This window comes from Balaenoptera acutorostrata, chromosome 2 (assembly GCF_949987535.1).
Source record: "Balaenoptera acutorostrata chromosome 2, mBalAcu1.1, whole genome shotgun sequence".
NCBI classification, from domain to species: domain Eukaryota; kingdom Metazoa; phylum Chordata; class Mammalia; order Artiodactyla; family Balaenopteridae; genus Balaenoptera; species Balaenoptera acutorostrata.
Genome location: NC_080065.1, coordinates 107442639 through 107458929, shown reverse-complemented (window position 1 = coordinate 107458929; position 16291 = coordinate 107442639). Strand labels below are relative to the sequence as shown.

The window sequence follows — 16291 nt, the reverse complement described above, 5'->3', positions numbered from 1 at the left end:
CTTGGTCTCAGCACAAGCAGCTGAACCTTACATTTATGTCACCAACCTGGAGCACTATGAAATCTTTGTGTGGAAGCACGTGGCATAACAATTTTGGTGGGTAATTTTAAGTGAATTAAAATGAAAAATAAACATACCATTTGGCCCTCAGTTCTACCTCTAGGAATTCATTCTATCTGTGTATGCATGTATTTATACATATACGTTCACTAAAGTACTATTTGTTATATATGTATATATGTGTAACTATAGATATACTCTCATCATGTATATAAGCATGCTAATTTAAGTATCATTTGTTAAAGCACTGCTTGTAAGAAATAAGAAAAGGAACAAAAACGAATTCTCACAAACTAAAAGAAACAAAGCAAAACAAAAATACAAAACAAAATGAAATGTCCGTCAATGGGGAATTGAAGTATACACAGTGCAGCTCTGAAAAAACTGATGTAGAAAGGTCTGCAGGTACTGCTATGGCTGACTAAGAAAGATTAAGAAGCTGTATTTTTAAACAACACCAAAAATACAGAACAGTGCATATGGTGGGATCAAGCTTACAATGAAAATCCCTTAGGAAGATTCTAAGTTGGAGATTAATATATCCTTTTTCCATAATCCTAACACAGTAAGTTTTATAATTCGAACATCTTTTTCCCTCCAGCCTAGGAAAAGATTCACTATTTGATTAAGCACTAGATGAAGTAATTAACTTGCTTTGAAAGTCCATGTTGTATGTATAGTGAAAATAATAATGTAAGTATGCACATATATAAATAATAGAATCACATTCAATTTTAAGTGGTGCTAATATTATAGAATGCTGGGGGGAGTAGAGATCACTGAGACTAGATTTAGACACAGAATATTTATGTGCTCACTCTTGAGCATATGGACACTGAACAGATTACATATTTAAACCTACTTCCCAATAACTTTTGCTATGCTGAGTTAGCATACCTAGCTAAACTCCATAAGCCAAAGGGCTTATGTTGGAAATCCTCTGAAAATAATACACTTTTGAAAAAAAATAAGGTGTGTGTGTGTATGAAGGTTTTATACAAGGATAAACCATATGTGTTGAGACAGTAGGACTGCTAATGTTCTGGAATTTTGGAATGTAAAGAAAAATATACTTGGAACGTAAAGAAAGATATATTTTTTGATATATCTTTGCATTTAAGTTTTTGCCATGTGTATGTGTCATTTAAAAAAATCACAACACACATCCTTAGAGAAACAAAGGTATCTAGCAATAGGGGCAAAAAAAAAAAATTTAGGAAGGGGCATCTGTAGTCAAGAGCACTGATCACCATCTATTTGACTTAGGCCTAGGTTTATGGTGAATGTACTTCTATAAATAATTATAAATCAAATGTACAACCCTACAGATAAAAAGCCAAAAATCAACGCAGTCTGTTAATGTCACCAGCACCGATGCTCTTTCTCCTGCCCCTTACTGACAGCCATAACAAGTTATATTTCTCATACATAGGTGTATCTCATGGTTGTCTGACTGCTCAGACCACCTCTAATCTCACATCACTTTATCCTTCAGGTCACAGCCATGTGACATTTTTCTAAAGTGAAAGATTCCTTGGCCTAAACCTCTTCAGTGTCCCCTCCTCACTGACTAGGTAGATTCCAAACTTTTAAACAAGCCTGTGAATTGTCCCCTAACAAACTCCCCTTCCTCCTAGTAAAAGAATACTTGAATGTTAACTGGGCACATAGCCACCCTCTTCCAAAAGTCTACATTTCCCAGATTCTTGTGTGACTAGCAGGTGTGACACACAGTGGACACCTAGCCAATGGAAGATAAGTGGCGTGTTCAACTTCCAGAAAATATCTTTAAGAGAGGAGTTTTTGATCCACTGCCCTTTCCTCCTTTCTGCTGCTTGAAATGTTGACACAGTGATTGAAGTGGCCATCCTGGACCACAAAGTAGGAGATGAACACTGAAGATGCACAGGACTACCTACCTTATATGGGAGAAAAGTTGATTCCCCACTCATTTAAACCCCACTTAGATTGAGAATTAGCCCTTCAGGGTTAAGTCTGATCAGAAAGAATACAAAACATCCTCTGTGACCTGATCTCTACCTACCTTTCTAACTTCATCTTTCATCACTCCTACAATTGCACTCTACATTGCAACTATATCTAACTACCACTTCCCATCTCATTTCTTATTTCTATATATTAGTATAAGTTGGTCCCTGTTTCTGAAATGTTCTACTCCTACCTCTACTCAGCCTCTGCTCCTTTGCATGGGAAGCTAGACAAGGTACTCATCAGAAGACAAAAATAGTCTCTCCCCTGGACCCACAGTACATAACATGTTTGACAGATAATAGTTGCCTCCGAAAAGTTCAGAAAAATCTTAGAGCTAAAGAAAATCTTCTCAACCTATTGCCCACTCTCACTGGTCTAGGAGGGGAGAAACAGGCAGAAAGAATTTAGAAGAAATACTATGGAGATAAAAAGTAAACCTCAAATATCATTATGAATATCTTTACAGAAAGAGAGAACAATATTCCTTTTTAGTGGATGCAGTATATTCTACGAAAATATGTAATGAAAAATAAGAAAGGGCTCTCATATATTAAACATTTTATTACCACATTTAAAACTCCAGTAAAAAGATAAGAAGGTAAAGTCCCAGAAAGTAGGATAAAATGACTGAAATGGAAAATAGGAAAGAAAAGATAAAAACATTGTAGGGTCAACCTGGGACATCCTATAATCAACTCTTAGGAATTATCAGAAGGAGAGAAGAAAGCTTGAGGAGAGAGAAGTATCAAAAACACTATGTGAACACATCTCAAAACAGTAACTTATACTAAGTACTCATTGAACTATGCATATAGTCATTCTTTATCTCATGTAAGCCAATCATAATCACTGACCACATACTACTTGTCAGAACATAATGTTAGGCACTGGAGAGAAAAGATGAGTAAGATAATGTTTCTGCTCTTCATGATCTTATTTATGAAAGAAGATAGACATACAAAATCGTAATTACAATATGATGACATTAAGTATAACCATAAACGTTTGTAAGAGGTCTGTAGGAGAGTACAGGAGGAATACATAATCCATCCTAGAGTTAAGCTGGAATTTCACAACGTAACATTTATGTGTTATATTTATGAGTTAATACAGTATTGTTCCTTACTTTTTATTTTCTTTTAAATATTTCCCATAAAATGCATTTTGGTGTTTAATTTAGTGATATAAGACCTTTATAATCTATGTAATCTAAATGCCATTGAGCAAAACCAAATAATCCCATTGCTTTTCTTAATTGTGTAAGTGTAACATATACAGACAGATATAAAAATCCTAGTACAGCTCAATGAGTTTTTTCAAAGTGAACATAGCCTTGTGACTAACAGAGACCAAGAATCTGAATATTACCAGCACCCCAAAAGATCATTTGTGCCCCTTATAGCCACTGCCTTCTCCAGAGGGAAACCACTTTCCTGACATCTAGTAGTATGGATTAGTTTTACCTATCCTTGAACTTTATAAAAAATGGAATCATATTCCATATGCACTCCTGTACCTAGTTTCTTTGGCTGAATATTATGTGATAAGATATTTCTACATTGTTGGATATATAGTTTTATTTTAAATAAACCTTTTTTTATAAGGAATGTTTTCAGATTCACTGTATTTTTGTGAAAATAGTACAGAGAGTTTCAGCCTGATTTTCCCTATTAACAGAATCTTACATTAATATGGTACATTTGTCACAATTAACAAATCAATATTGATACACTGTTGTTAACTAAAGCTTATATTTACTGAAGTTTCCTCAGTCTTTCCCTAATGTCCTTTTTCTGTTCCAGGGTCCCATCTAAGACACCACATCACATACAGTCATGATGTCCCTTTAGGCTTTCTTGGTTGTTATAGTTACTCAGACTTTTCTTGTTTTTCATGACCTTGACAGTTTTAAGGATTATTGGTCAAGTATTTTGTGGAATGTTACTCAATTGGGATTTATCTGGTGTTTTTCTCATGGTTAGACTGAGGAAATGTGTTTTCGGAAAGAAGACTGCAGAGGTAAAGTGCCATTGTCATCACGTCATATAGAGGGTATTTACTATCAATATGACTTATCACTGTTGACGTTCATCTGAATCACTTGGCTTCAGATAGTGTTTGTCAGGTTTCCCCACTGTAAAGTTACTCTCTTTTTCTCCCTTTTCATATTACAAAGAAAGTAATATATACGAGAAAATAACAAGCTTACATAACTCCAGAGCATAGCATCTTAACTGCTGTACTACATAGAAACCTACATGACAAGGACATTTACCACAGATCCAATGTATGATATCTATGTAGAATATAAGTCCAGAAAACACAGACACCATTGTAAATGTGTTTTTCTCACAGAATCATCTAAATTGATTGTCAAAATAGTTAATTAACTTGATCTTTAGATCAGTGTGCATCTATAGAAATAGTCTTAGACTGCATTTACACAAAGCCAAGTGAAAGAACTAGAAAGTAGTCATATAATTCATATAAAAGTCATCTGAAGATCTGGGTTAGTCAAATTTTGGATGACTTTTTAAATATTTTTTTATTATTTTTGCATGTGTAGACCTAGTTACAGAGTTTCTAAAGAAGATTTCTAAAATACATACAACTTACTATTAAGAGTTGATATTACAAACACAGAAGAATGCTGAGGGAATTTATTCATAGAAGATTATAATAGATTACATTATTTAATGTATTAAGGAATACCTTATTGAGAACATAATTAACAAATAAGTTGTTGCTATTATTTTATCTGATAAGAAGACAAAATTTATAAGTCCAGTGGGACATATGCCCGAAGAATACGTTGTGTTAACTCTTTCTCTAGTTTAGTGTGTAAAATATTCTATTACCCTAACAACCCAGAAAACAACATACCATATTTTCTATGTATTATACTGTAAATTATATAATATACCCTCAAGTCTTAAATGGCATTCGGTAATTTACTTTCCAAATGGCCAGTGGCTGAAGTTACATCTTTTCATTTTATGTTTAAACCCAGTTTTCATGCTCCTTTTTGAACTGAAGTAAAAGTAAGACACTGGATAACTCATATCTCCTGTACACTCAGTAATAACAGAAATGGCAGCGATCTTCAAAAAAGATTCTGCTGTCTTCATCCAACCCCGAGGCAAAACAACTCTTGATCTTCATGCTAGCTTTGAATTATGTGGGCTGCCCTGACTGTCATACACCATAAATCTGAATGATCAATCTAAATCAGCAAGCAATACATTGAAACCTTCTTAGAAAAACTTATGCCATTAAAGTTCAATCACCTTAAAACTGATATTCATACTGAACTTCAAAAGAATAGGAGAAAACTATATTGAGCTAGAGCTAAAATGTTCCCAAGTTTATTTTCTACATGACTTAAATTAGATCTTCTCCTAATCCAGGGGTGTCCTGGAGCCAGTTCATACTGGCTTGCAAGAACCATTTGTTAATTTTTTTGGAATTTGTGAGCGTATTGTTAAACACAGACATTATTAAAAATTAAATTATATAAAATTACAATTAATCATATTAAAAACAAAGGTAATAAATATTCAAAACTCTTCAATCCTAACTGTACTATTATATATATCCTTGAGGTCATTTACATCTATTGTGTGTGGTAGAAATTCTACATATGGTGTGCTACTCTGCATCTCTTCTCAATTCCACATTCAGTGACATCAGGTTACTAGTTTGAAATAAGTCATATAAGTCATGGTGGGAACATTTACACCATGAAAATAAGAAAAGAAGCAAATGTTATAAACCAGGGTTTTGCCTCCCCATCTCAGAGAACTAGTGGTTCAACATTTATCAGCACACCATCAACCAAGCCCATATTTAACCCTCCCCCTTGCTGACTCGATCTGCACCCCTCTTCCTCAAATTTCTTAGTGTTGATTCTCTTTAGAGATATTTGTTTTGGGTAAACTTTCAGCTTTGCACATCACACTGATTCATTTAAAAATAATAGATATTTTTTTCTTTTGAGAGAAAAGTAGAAAAGCAATGCCATTCCAAAAAATCATTTCTCAGGGAGAGAGCTTCTATGTGAGTTTACCAAATTGTTAATGTAAAGAAAGGTAGGAGAGCTTACTGATGGTAGACAGAAATGGGTTTAATCCATTTTACTACCTACTACACTGGTAGCATATTTAATCTAAGGCTTGAATCCTTGTTTCCTAAAAACAAACAAACAAAAAATGTGGCGATACCCTATATTATAGAGTTTTTGTGATGACTACTGTGAGATAATAAACATGAAGTTGCCACAGATGCTCAGTAAACATCACTTATTTTTTTTATAGTGCACACCTAGGTTTGGCAACATATCACCATTGTGAAAATAGAAGCTATGGTTCAAAAATATCTAATGAGTGCAATGTAGATTAACCTTTTCTAAATTCTGCTTGCATATTTATACGGAATATATATATGTATACATATATACATTTAGCAGTGTTCCTAAAAACTTCTCATATTTTTCTTCATTATCCAATTTCAGTAAATTGCTAACCCATTCCTCTCCAAAGTGCTGTATCTAATAGTGTAATGAGACCTCTCAGTTCTACCTCTGTAATGTGACTAAATATGCATTTATTGCTGTTTCATTTCTCTGGTAGTACCTAAGTCAGGATCTCAATACTTCTCCTCTACAAACAAACAAAATTATGTAACCTGGTAATTTCCTCATAGTACCTGTATATACCAGTTGTTTGTAAAGTACTTTAGGAAATGATATTAAGATGAAGCATGACACTCAGATACTTTTACAAAGGCCTGCAACATCTTCTAGGCTGTATAGAATTAAAAAGAATTATAAGTTTTTAAAGAGGGTTCAGAAGTCAGCCAAAAGCAATTACAGATTATACAGTTATCTATGGATAACTCTTTTAGAGACTTGAATTATTAAAGAAATAACTTGAAGGGTGACATTACAATGGATGTCAATAAGTTAAGGCCTAGTAGTCAAAGGAATCAGTCAAATGCAGTCTATCAAGCCACACACCAAAAATAAATGAGCTTACATTTTGGTAAGTGATTAATTATATCAAAGTGTAATTATACACAGAAAAATTTCTTGGCAGAGACTGATATTTATCACCCAAATATAAAGTGACTCTTTTTATGAACTCTTTTTTAAAAAATCTCTTTGAAAACTAAGTAGATTTTCATATATCTGGAATCTTTTAACTGTCATCTACTTGAAGATTGGAAGACATCACAAAGCTCTTTTGCATCCTACAAATATACGATTGATGCCATGACACATATGGGACAGCAGTTGAATACGTAGGGGCAAAACTTGTCCATGTAGTCAATATTTCCTTCTTAAAACTTCTCATCCTATGCTTTTTCTGTCAGGGCCTTATTCTAATTCTTTCCTTAATCTTAACTTCATTTTGAGGTTCATACAAAAGTTTCAGGCAGTTGTCTGAGCTTTCTTGACTTATTTGCTAATGATGTCTCTTTTACCTGCATCGTCCCCCTCTTGCAAGCTAAAAATTCTACAAATTCTCCGAGGCTATGCATTCATTCTTTCATCCGTTTAGCAAAGAGACACGCACTGATGAATAAGATGGTCATTTTTCCTATCCTTATGAAGTTCCAGTATGGAGGTAACAAAAGAAAATTTAAAAATAATTTAAAAATAAATGGCTGCAATTGTGATAGGTGCCAAGATGGAAAAGTTAGAGGTAATATTTTCTAAAAATCTATAAACAACATGACTGAAACGTTTTTGACTCTTTATCCCTCACAACCACAAAGATATCGTGGTCATTTTTTCCTCCTGTCTCTAAACCCCACATCATTCTTTTATTTCAATAATATTTTAATAATCGTTCTATATTTATCACACTCTGGTCTGTATTACACTTATTTGCAATCTGAACTTATCCTCCTCTTTGGGGGATTGTGAGCAACCCCTGAAACATCTATTCCTCTCAGATAATCAGTCTAAATCAATCATGGTCCCCACAGTAGACAATAAGACATAAAGGGGGGACTGCTGGGCTGCCTCCAGGAAAAAATGTCCTCTGTCTTAACAAAGATAACCGCAAGATTACATGGTATGTTTTTTCTTCTTCTGGTCATTGATATTCAAGATGCAATGCCTGGAAGTACTGCAGATAATTAGTCATCAGAGTGAGCATGATACCAAAACCAAGGATGACACAATGGCACAATAAAGGAAGCTTGCCTCTTGATGATATCATTGGGCTGCTGAATGAACCAATCCTGGGGTACCCACAGACATACCTATCCCAGAACCTGTTATTAAGTGACTTTCAAATTCCTCTTTCTGTTTAAGCCAGTAATTTGCAGCAAATAGTGGTATATTACATTACTAGACTGTAAACATGCTCAGGATGGAGACTCTGTCTTTTTCATCTCCATTATTTTAGTATCTGGTGTAACTTTTGCTCATAATAGCTGGTCAAAAATAGTACCTGGGAAAATTAAAGTTGGATTTCAACTAAAATACTTTTCATTTATAGTGTCTCATTTCTGTGTGTTTGTGTGTGTGTGTGTGTGTGTGTGTGTGTGTGTCCAGGTTGTTAAGCACTACACAGTACGAGCTTTAAAGTGTCAGCTCAATTAGAATGTGTTTCCTATGATGCTATAACACATGGGTTGAACACTTATGATGCTATAAAAAAGACAAAGAGAAAAAGTACTCAATTTTGTTCATCTTTCCTTCACTAAATAAAGGATTCATGTCTTGTTTCCATAACAGGCCATAAACACAGCCAGGTTATCTGCAATTTTTAAAGAAAATAGAAAAGGTCTAAGTGTTAGAGAAGTTGAAAATATTGAACACTCTCCAGAGATGACAAGACATACAAATGTTGGTAAGGCACCTTAGTAAGAAGACAGCCATGGGGATACATATTTGATTTTAGTCAACAGCTGGCTTTAGATGAATAGATTATTGAGATGAATCTTTTTATGATAAATGAAAGTCAGGGAAGAAGGCTTTCCATCAAAGGTCTCGTTTCAAGTAATTTAAATTACCATAAGGTTTATAAACTCAAAGTATAAACCAACAGATGTACACAAACAGGTAACATTATTTTACTATATGAAATATCCTTAATGGCAATGTTCTATCTGAGAAATAGATAGGCATCATCCATTACTCAAAAAAAGGAACAGGAATGACTTTTCAAATGGCAGATCAAGTGAAGAATATGACTATGCATCATAAAAAATGAGGTAGGCCTGGTCCTCAGCTCAAAAGTTTATGAAATATTTGACCCAAGTGACAACATTAAATGAAAATATAAATGCGATTCAGTTTTTCTGTTGACTCAGGTGTAAATGCAAGGGCTGGCTGTCAGATATTCTGGAAAGCCCTGCTTGCACTCCCTGGGCGTGTTAATCTGCACTATCTATCTGCCTTATACATCTTTAACTCCCATCAGGCTCTTTTATTAAGAACATGAACAAAATTAAACATCATTTGTTATAATACCAGCGTTTGACATTTCCCAAGCTTCTTATTCTTAGAATATTTGAACATTGCCTTTTGCCTCTTTTCCACAGCAGCCCTGCTAAAAAATCAGAGCTCTTCAGAGGACCAATATTCCATACACTGGAGTCAAATAAAAATAATAGCCAGCATTTATTAAATGCTTTCCCTGTGCCCAGAATTAAGCCAAGCACTTTATATACATTATCTCAATGAATATTCATTAGACAGTTATTACTATCCCTATTCCCCAAAAGTGGAAATTGGAGATTAGAGAATAGTTAACACACACAGATAGTAAGAGAACGTACAGGTCTGGAACCCAGGTCTCTGAGTTCTACGGCCTCAGCTGAGATGCTTTAGCCCCAAAGCCACCCCCACCCCCTACTTCATCCAGATTTACTGAAGCCTTACCTGGAAAAGAGATCACCTGCTGAGCTTACATTGAAGGTTCATGGGTCCATTTTACACTTTGGGGACATATTCTGTAATATTCATCAGGTTCTTAGTATAGATATTTAAAATACACTTTAATAATTTTAAGGTAAAAAAAAAAGAGAAATCACTACTGTATACTTTACAATTTACTAAAGATTTGTAATACTTTGACCAAATCAAAAGAGTGAGTGAATCTTTTTTTTTTTTTTTCAACCATGATTCCATTTTCCAGCATTACTAAGTCTAAACAGTTACCTGAATGTAACTTGAACATAACACAATCAGAGGTGGTGGTTTTGACTATCCGTGCTCACAGTACAATCACGTAGAGAAGAGAAAGTTTAAATGGGCTGGAGACTGGGCAAGCTCTTTTCAAATGCCTTAAACTTACAGGTAATAAACTAAAGAAGCTGAAGGAGAAAGTTTCATATCCAATATATGTCAATTTAAGTTTTTTTTCTTGTTTTGTTTTCTTACCTAAATGTCTCTTCTTGCTTTCAATCATATTCTTATCAACAAACTTACATTTAAATTCTTACTCTATTTTAAAAATGAAGGAACATATCACTATATCAAATATTTAACATTACATTTCTCCTTGAAATTAATTTAACTCTAATTATAATAATTCAAAAAATAAGTTACTTGTTCATTCAGGTTTCAAATATTTATCAGTGATCCACTATAGGCCACTCTAGTCTTATGCTAGGTACTGAAAAATCAAAAATGAAGACCTAGTTACTGACCTCAAGTATCTTAGAGAAACAGATGTGAAGACAGAAGTCACAAAGTGATATGCTATAGAGGTGAAGGTAAAATGTAGTGGGAACATATATATAGAAAAGGAAACGTTCAGTGTGTCTAGAGGTGAGAGGTGGGAGCATGACAAGGCACAGGTGATGCTCACTGAGCATCAGATGATGAGTACCCAGTTGCTTGGGGTTCTTGTCAGAGGGTCACATTCTGGACAGACGGACCAGCGCTCAAAGTGAGAGGCATGATAGAACTCAGCATAATAGTGAAGTAGCAACAGTTCAATGTGGTTGCAGCAGGATGTGTGATGATGCAGACTGCAGGAAATGAGCTTAGACAGTTGGATAATTAAGGGTTTATGGGTAACCCAAGGGAGCTTATAATTTTTTCAATAATCAATGGTTTTCAAGCTGCACTCTGTTCTGCACTGGAGCTACACCGCGGTACCTTATGTCACCCAGCAACGCATGAAGGGAAGAACCTCTCTGTGGTCACTGCTCTCTTACGTTCCCGTCCCATACATTGAACCTCACATCTAATCAACTGTAGGTAATTGAGATTACGCAAAATATCATTTGAAAGAGGAAAATATCATTTGAAAGTGTCCATTAAAATCAGGTATGAAAGTCACTGTTACGGGAAATAGGCAGCTGTTGAGGAATTTTTAACGGGGAAATGACAGGTTCAGATTTGCAGGTGAAAAGATCAAGAGGACCAGTTGGTGGCTGACAGGACTAAGACTGATTAGTGAAGGTGCTGTCCCAAGTGTCCAGGTGAGAAATGGCGACAGCCTGAAGGGACAAAAGAACAAAGGAAGGGATAAATAGTAGAGAAGCTTGGGAGGTAGCACAGACAAGACTTGCTGAACTATGACATATGGAGGGTGAGGAGGAAAGGAAAGTTAGGGAAGGCAGCAGCACTTCTGTCTGGGGAAATGGGTAGACAATATGAGGCTTACCTAAGAGGGAAGGATTGAGGTGGCCGGGGGCAGGAAGCGTGGAGAACCATATGGACTCAGTATTTCACATCCTGGCTTTGAGGTTCTGGGCACAACCCTATAAATATGATCAACATGCAAAAGGATGTCAGCCCTGAGGTCAGGATTGAAAACTACCCTGTGGGTTCACGTTAATGCTCTCCTCAGCTCCATGACGGAGAGTGAAGCTGCATATGGATGATCTGTCCCTGGCATGTTTTCCAGAGAGAACAGTGACACCTTCTTATACTTGCTGTTTGCATCTGAAGGGATGAAAAAGTCAACTAAAACAGAAGTAAGCCTAAAGTGTTCCTACATGGCCAGAGGCAGATGGAAGGATGTTGTTTTCCACTCTAGAGGCATGCATAGTGTTCTCATGCAGAAACACTGCATGAGGGTCGTTCCTCACATCATGCAGGACGGTGTGACACTGTGACAGTGCCACCTCGAAGTGGGGTGCTCCTCTTCCAACCATAGAAAAGCTGGAGAACTTAAAGGAGGAGAAAAAACATTTCTTTCCCTTTCCCATACAGTTTTTAAGAGCTACATAGTACTTACATATTTCTGTTGCTGCTTATCTAACTGCATTATAGTTATTAGTTCTGTTTGCCTCAGCCGTTAATCTGTTAGCTCCACCAGACCAGGTACTGTAACTTTTTAATGGTTGAGTCTCTGGCCATTACACACTACCTGGCACACAGTTCTCAATAAACATTTGCTGAATGAATGAATTTAGAATATATATATATATATATTTTTTTGCATACAGAGAAGACAGGTCATATTCTGCTCAGCCTCAGCATAATTTTAAACTAGAGGAAAGTTTTGTTTAGCTCCTCGCTCTCACTGACTGTCTTTGTTTGCTTGTTTGTTGCTACCATCTTGCTCCCTTCCTACCTCCACCCCTACTCTGTTCCTCCGGTTGCCAAGACATTGGCCTTACAATGGCCTCTTTTTTAAAATTTTAGGCAATGGCTATTTCTCTTACTTGTTGCCTCTAGGCTCTGCAGGATGTCAGCCAAATCACTGAGAGCCAATTCATAGACAGCCAATTCCCAGAACGGCAAAGTGAAAAGTGCTTATCCAGCAAGCTAGCTCCACCTAAAGGGTTAAAGCCTAGTAGTGGTTTTATTGGTGAAAGATTCAGGCAGAGGAGCAGAGGAGATGAGTCGTGTTTTGTTCTGTTTTGTCTTGTTTGCTTTTTTTGAGATTAGTGAGGTCATTTGACAATACCCGTTGTCTACTTTTTAATAAAGATGAGAGTTGGCCAAAAGTTATCCTGTGAAGAAAACAGCAGGACAATTCATGTTCTACCTTTGGCCTCACCTAGCACTCCATTCCTAGGTACATGCTGTCATTCTAGATGTAATTCCTGTTCTCTATCCACATATAAATGACTAGTGCATAAATAAAATGCAATCTTTCCTAAGGTCATACTGCCTTCAAAACTGCTACTGCACTGATGGTGAATTTACAAAGTCACTACACAGCATTAGAAGGACTACCTTCAGGAAACCTTTACGTGTGCCTGTCTCATGTTTTTCTTTCCATATGGAATCAGATACATTAATGTCATCGACGTAAACATCCTTGGAGTATCTACAGGTCACAGGTTTAATTCAGTCACATTGATTTAAAATGATAATGAGAATATTTTAAGGTAAGAAATGCTACCATCATTTCGGGGCTTTGGATTTTGAGCATATGAAAGCTTTTCTATATAATTTTTCACTCATCTTAGTCTAGTCAGTTAACCTACAGAAGAAAATAGAATATTATATACTTCGATACGTTATAATAGGAAGCAAAATGTTCTTCCTATTCATTAGAAGTTTATTTCCATTTTTATAATCTTCTTAATATAAAACTGATTATAATTAAGGTTTGTTTCTTTCCTAACAATGTTATGATTGAAACAAAGTACTATAACTATATAACTATAGTAACCAAAAAATTTAAGTAATATGAAAATAATAAAAATAAATTAATTGAATCCAAAATCATAATTAATTATCTTACATTGGTTAATAGGTAATCATTATGTATAAAATGGCTAAGCACCAAAAAATAAGTTACTTACTCATGGTAAATGTCATTTGTTTGCTTGTTCTGAGTTAGTGGAAGGCACAAATGCTGAATTAACTCACTAGATACTGAAGTTTGAAATAAAATCTGTTATTTTCCAATAATAACAAAGTAAGAGGTATAATGATTTCAGAGCTCCTTGAATTTAACTGCATTGATAAGATCTTGGCTTCAATGCTATGAAACACGTGCCTCAGCTCCTCTGAAACAACATCTTCCATTAGGATTGAAGCATTTGCCACTGATCAAATAGTCCATTATATGGGGGTCTTTATTATAAACTGAATAGCAAGAGAGTTGCCCCATTTCTTCCTAATCAGATAGAGAGATAGAAAGGTAGACAGATAGAGGTAGAGATATTTCTAAGATAACTATTACACCATAGGCTCTGTATATTTTGGGGTTTATGGGTTGGGATGTGTGTATTAGAATGTGTGTGTCTGTTGGTGTGTGCGTATACTAGGTTGCATGTGTGTGTGTGTGTGTGTGTATGGGAAGCAAGAGACAGTTCAGAGTAGTAGTTCACAGCTAGATTGTGGAGTCAGACTGCAGATGACCTGGTTGCTAATCCCAGCTTCACTACCTCCTAGGTACATAACTTTGAGAAGGAGCTTAACCTCTCAGCCAGCCTTGCCTTTAAATGGCATCTTAAGAGAATTTCATGGACTTGTTAGAATTAAATGAGTAAATAAATGGGAAGTCTTGGAACAGTGCCTGGTTCACAGTGTTATTACTTATTGATTATCATTATTGAAATTCTTCTAACCTCTATGTGTCATGAATTTTCCTACAAAATATTGGGTCAAATACATTGTTTAGACAGCTTTTGCATACACATATGTTTGAAAATATCACATTGCTAATAACTTCATGAATGACTTTGGTAAAATAACCTGTCTGTGATGCCATTCCTATATTTTATTTATTTATTTTTTTTTTAATTTTTATTTATTTATTTATTTATTTATTTATTTATGGCTGTGTTGGGTCTTCGTTTCTGTGCGAGGGCCTTCTCTAGTTGCGCCAAGCGGGGGCCACTCTTCATCGCAGTGCGCGGGGCCTCTCACTGTCGCGGCCTCTCTTGTTGCGGAGCACAGGCTCCAGACGCGCAGGCTCAGTAATTGTGGCTCACGGGCCTAGCTGCTCTGCGGCATGTGGGATCTTCCCAGACCAGGGTTCGAACCTGTGTTCCCTGCATTGGCAGGCAGATTCTCAACCACTGCGCCACCAGGGAAGCCCCATTCCTATATTTTAAAAAGGGTTACTGTGATGCCTGCCAACATCAGAGGAGGAGTTCAAGAAGAATTAATGAATCAGGCTAAAATTTCTAACAAAGAGGATGACATAATATTGATGACAAAGAGGACGACATATTACGGAATCTCAGTTTTTTTTGTTTTTTTGTTTTTTGCCTTTATGTGTTACTTTACATGCATTTCAAAGCAAACCAACAAAACTGCTAAATCAGGGTTCCTTTTGAGAGAGATCTTTTTAAAAACTGTGTGGGAGAGAGTTGAAAGCAGTAAAAAATATAGGATGACATAAAGACAGAGGAAATAGATTCATCTAATAAGAAAAAAAAAAGCCAGAAAAAAGCAATACTCAAATGGTAAATTACTTTCCTTTCAATCTATTTCTTTTCATGCTCTGTAGAAAAGGAGTATTCCAGACTTCTATTATGTATATACATATAAAATTAGGGCTCTTAAATTTGCCCCAGAATCATCCATTTTAAAATATCAGCTCTTATTTTACTATGGTGATATATAAAGATGAGGTTGTGTCTATTTGGAGTCCAGTAAATTCCCTCTGAAAGTTTATATTTTAAATAAATCTTCACCATCCCTTATTCTATTATCATTTGCTCCTTTATGATGAGTCAAGCCCCAACATTAAAAAGCTGTTTATTTGTGGGTGAACACTTAACATTACAGAAAACATAGTTAAACAACTGAGGGATATGGGAGACTTCTCTTTCTCACAATATACCAGACTAGATGGATTAGAAAACCTGAAACTTCTCATGTGGTACATATATATAATGGAATATTACTCAGCCATAAAAAGGAACAAAATTGGGTCATTTGTAGAGATGTGGATGGACCTAGAGATTGTCATACAGAGTGAAGTAAGTCAGAAAAAGAAAAACAAATATCATATATTAACGCATGCATGTGGAATCTAGAAAAATGGTACAGATGAACCGGTTTGCAAGGCAGAAATAGAGACACAGATGTAGAGAACAAATGTATGGACACCAAGGGGAGAAGGTGGGGGGGGGGGGCGGGGGTGGTGGTGGGATGAATTGGGAGATTGGGATTGACATGTACACACTAATATGTATAAACTGGATGACTAATAAGGACCTGCTGTATAAAAAAATAAAATTAAGTTTAAAAAAAAAAGAGAAAGAAAACCTGAAACTTCTCTAAAACGCATATTTAGACTTGCTCAAAAAGAAAAGGAACAGCCAGGTGCCAGAAACAGAAATGTAAGCCAATGAGCTG

The 16291-nt window shown here is 35.7% G+C and overlaps 1 protein-coding gene across 7 annotated transcripts in view; it reads right to left on the bottom strand.

The window, feature by feature from the left end:
• PRR16 (proline rich 16) overlaps positions 1-16291 on the bottom strand; it is a 170550-nt gene that overhangs the window by 25917 nt on the left and 128342 nt on the right. The window contains exons 2-3 of one of the 7 annotated variants that reach the window (XM_028168104.2): positions 11682-11778; positions 9947-10017 (exon numbers count right to left, since the gene is read on the bottom strand). The exons of 4 other annotated variants lie outside the window; for them this stretch is intronic. The gene's annotated coding sequence lies outside the window, so the exon portion shown is untranslated. The remainder of the gene's footprint in view (positions 1-9946; positions 10018-11681; positions 11779-16291) is intronic. 2 more of the 7 variants (XM_057540961.1, XM_057540960.1) reach the window with 2 other exon arrangements.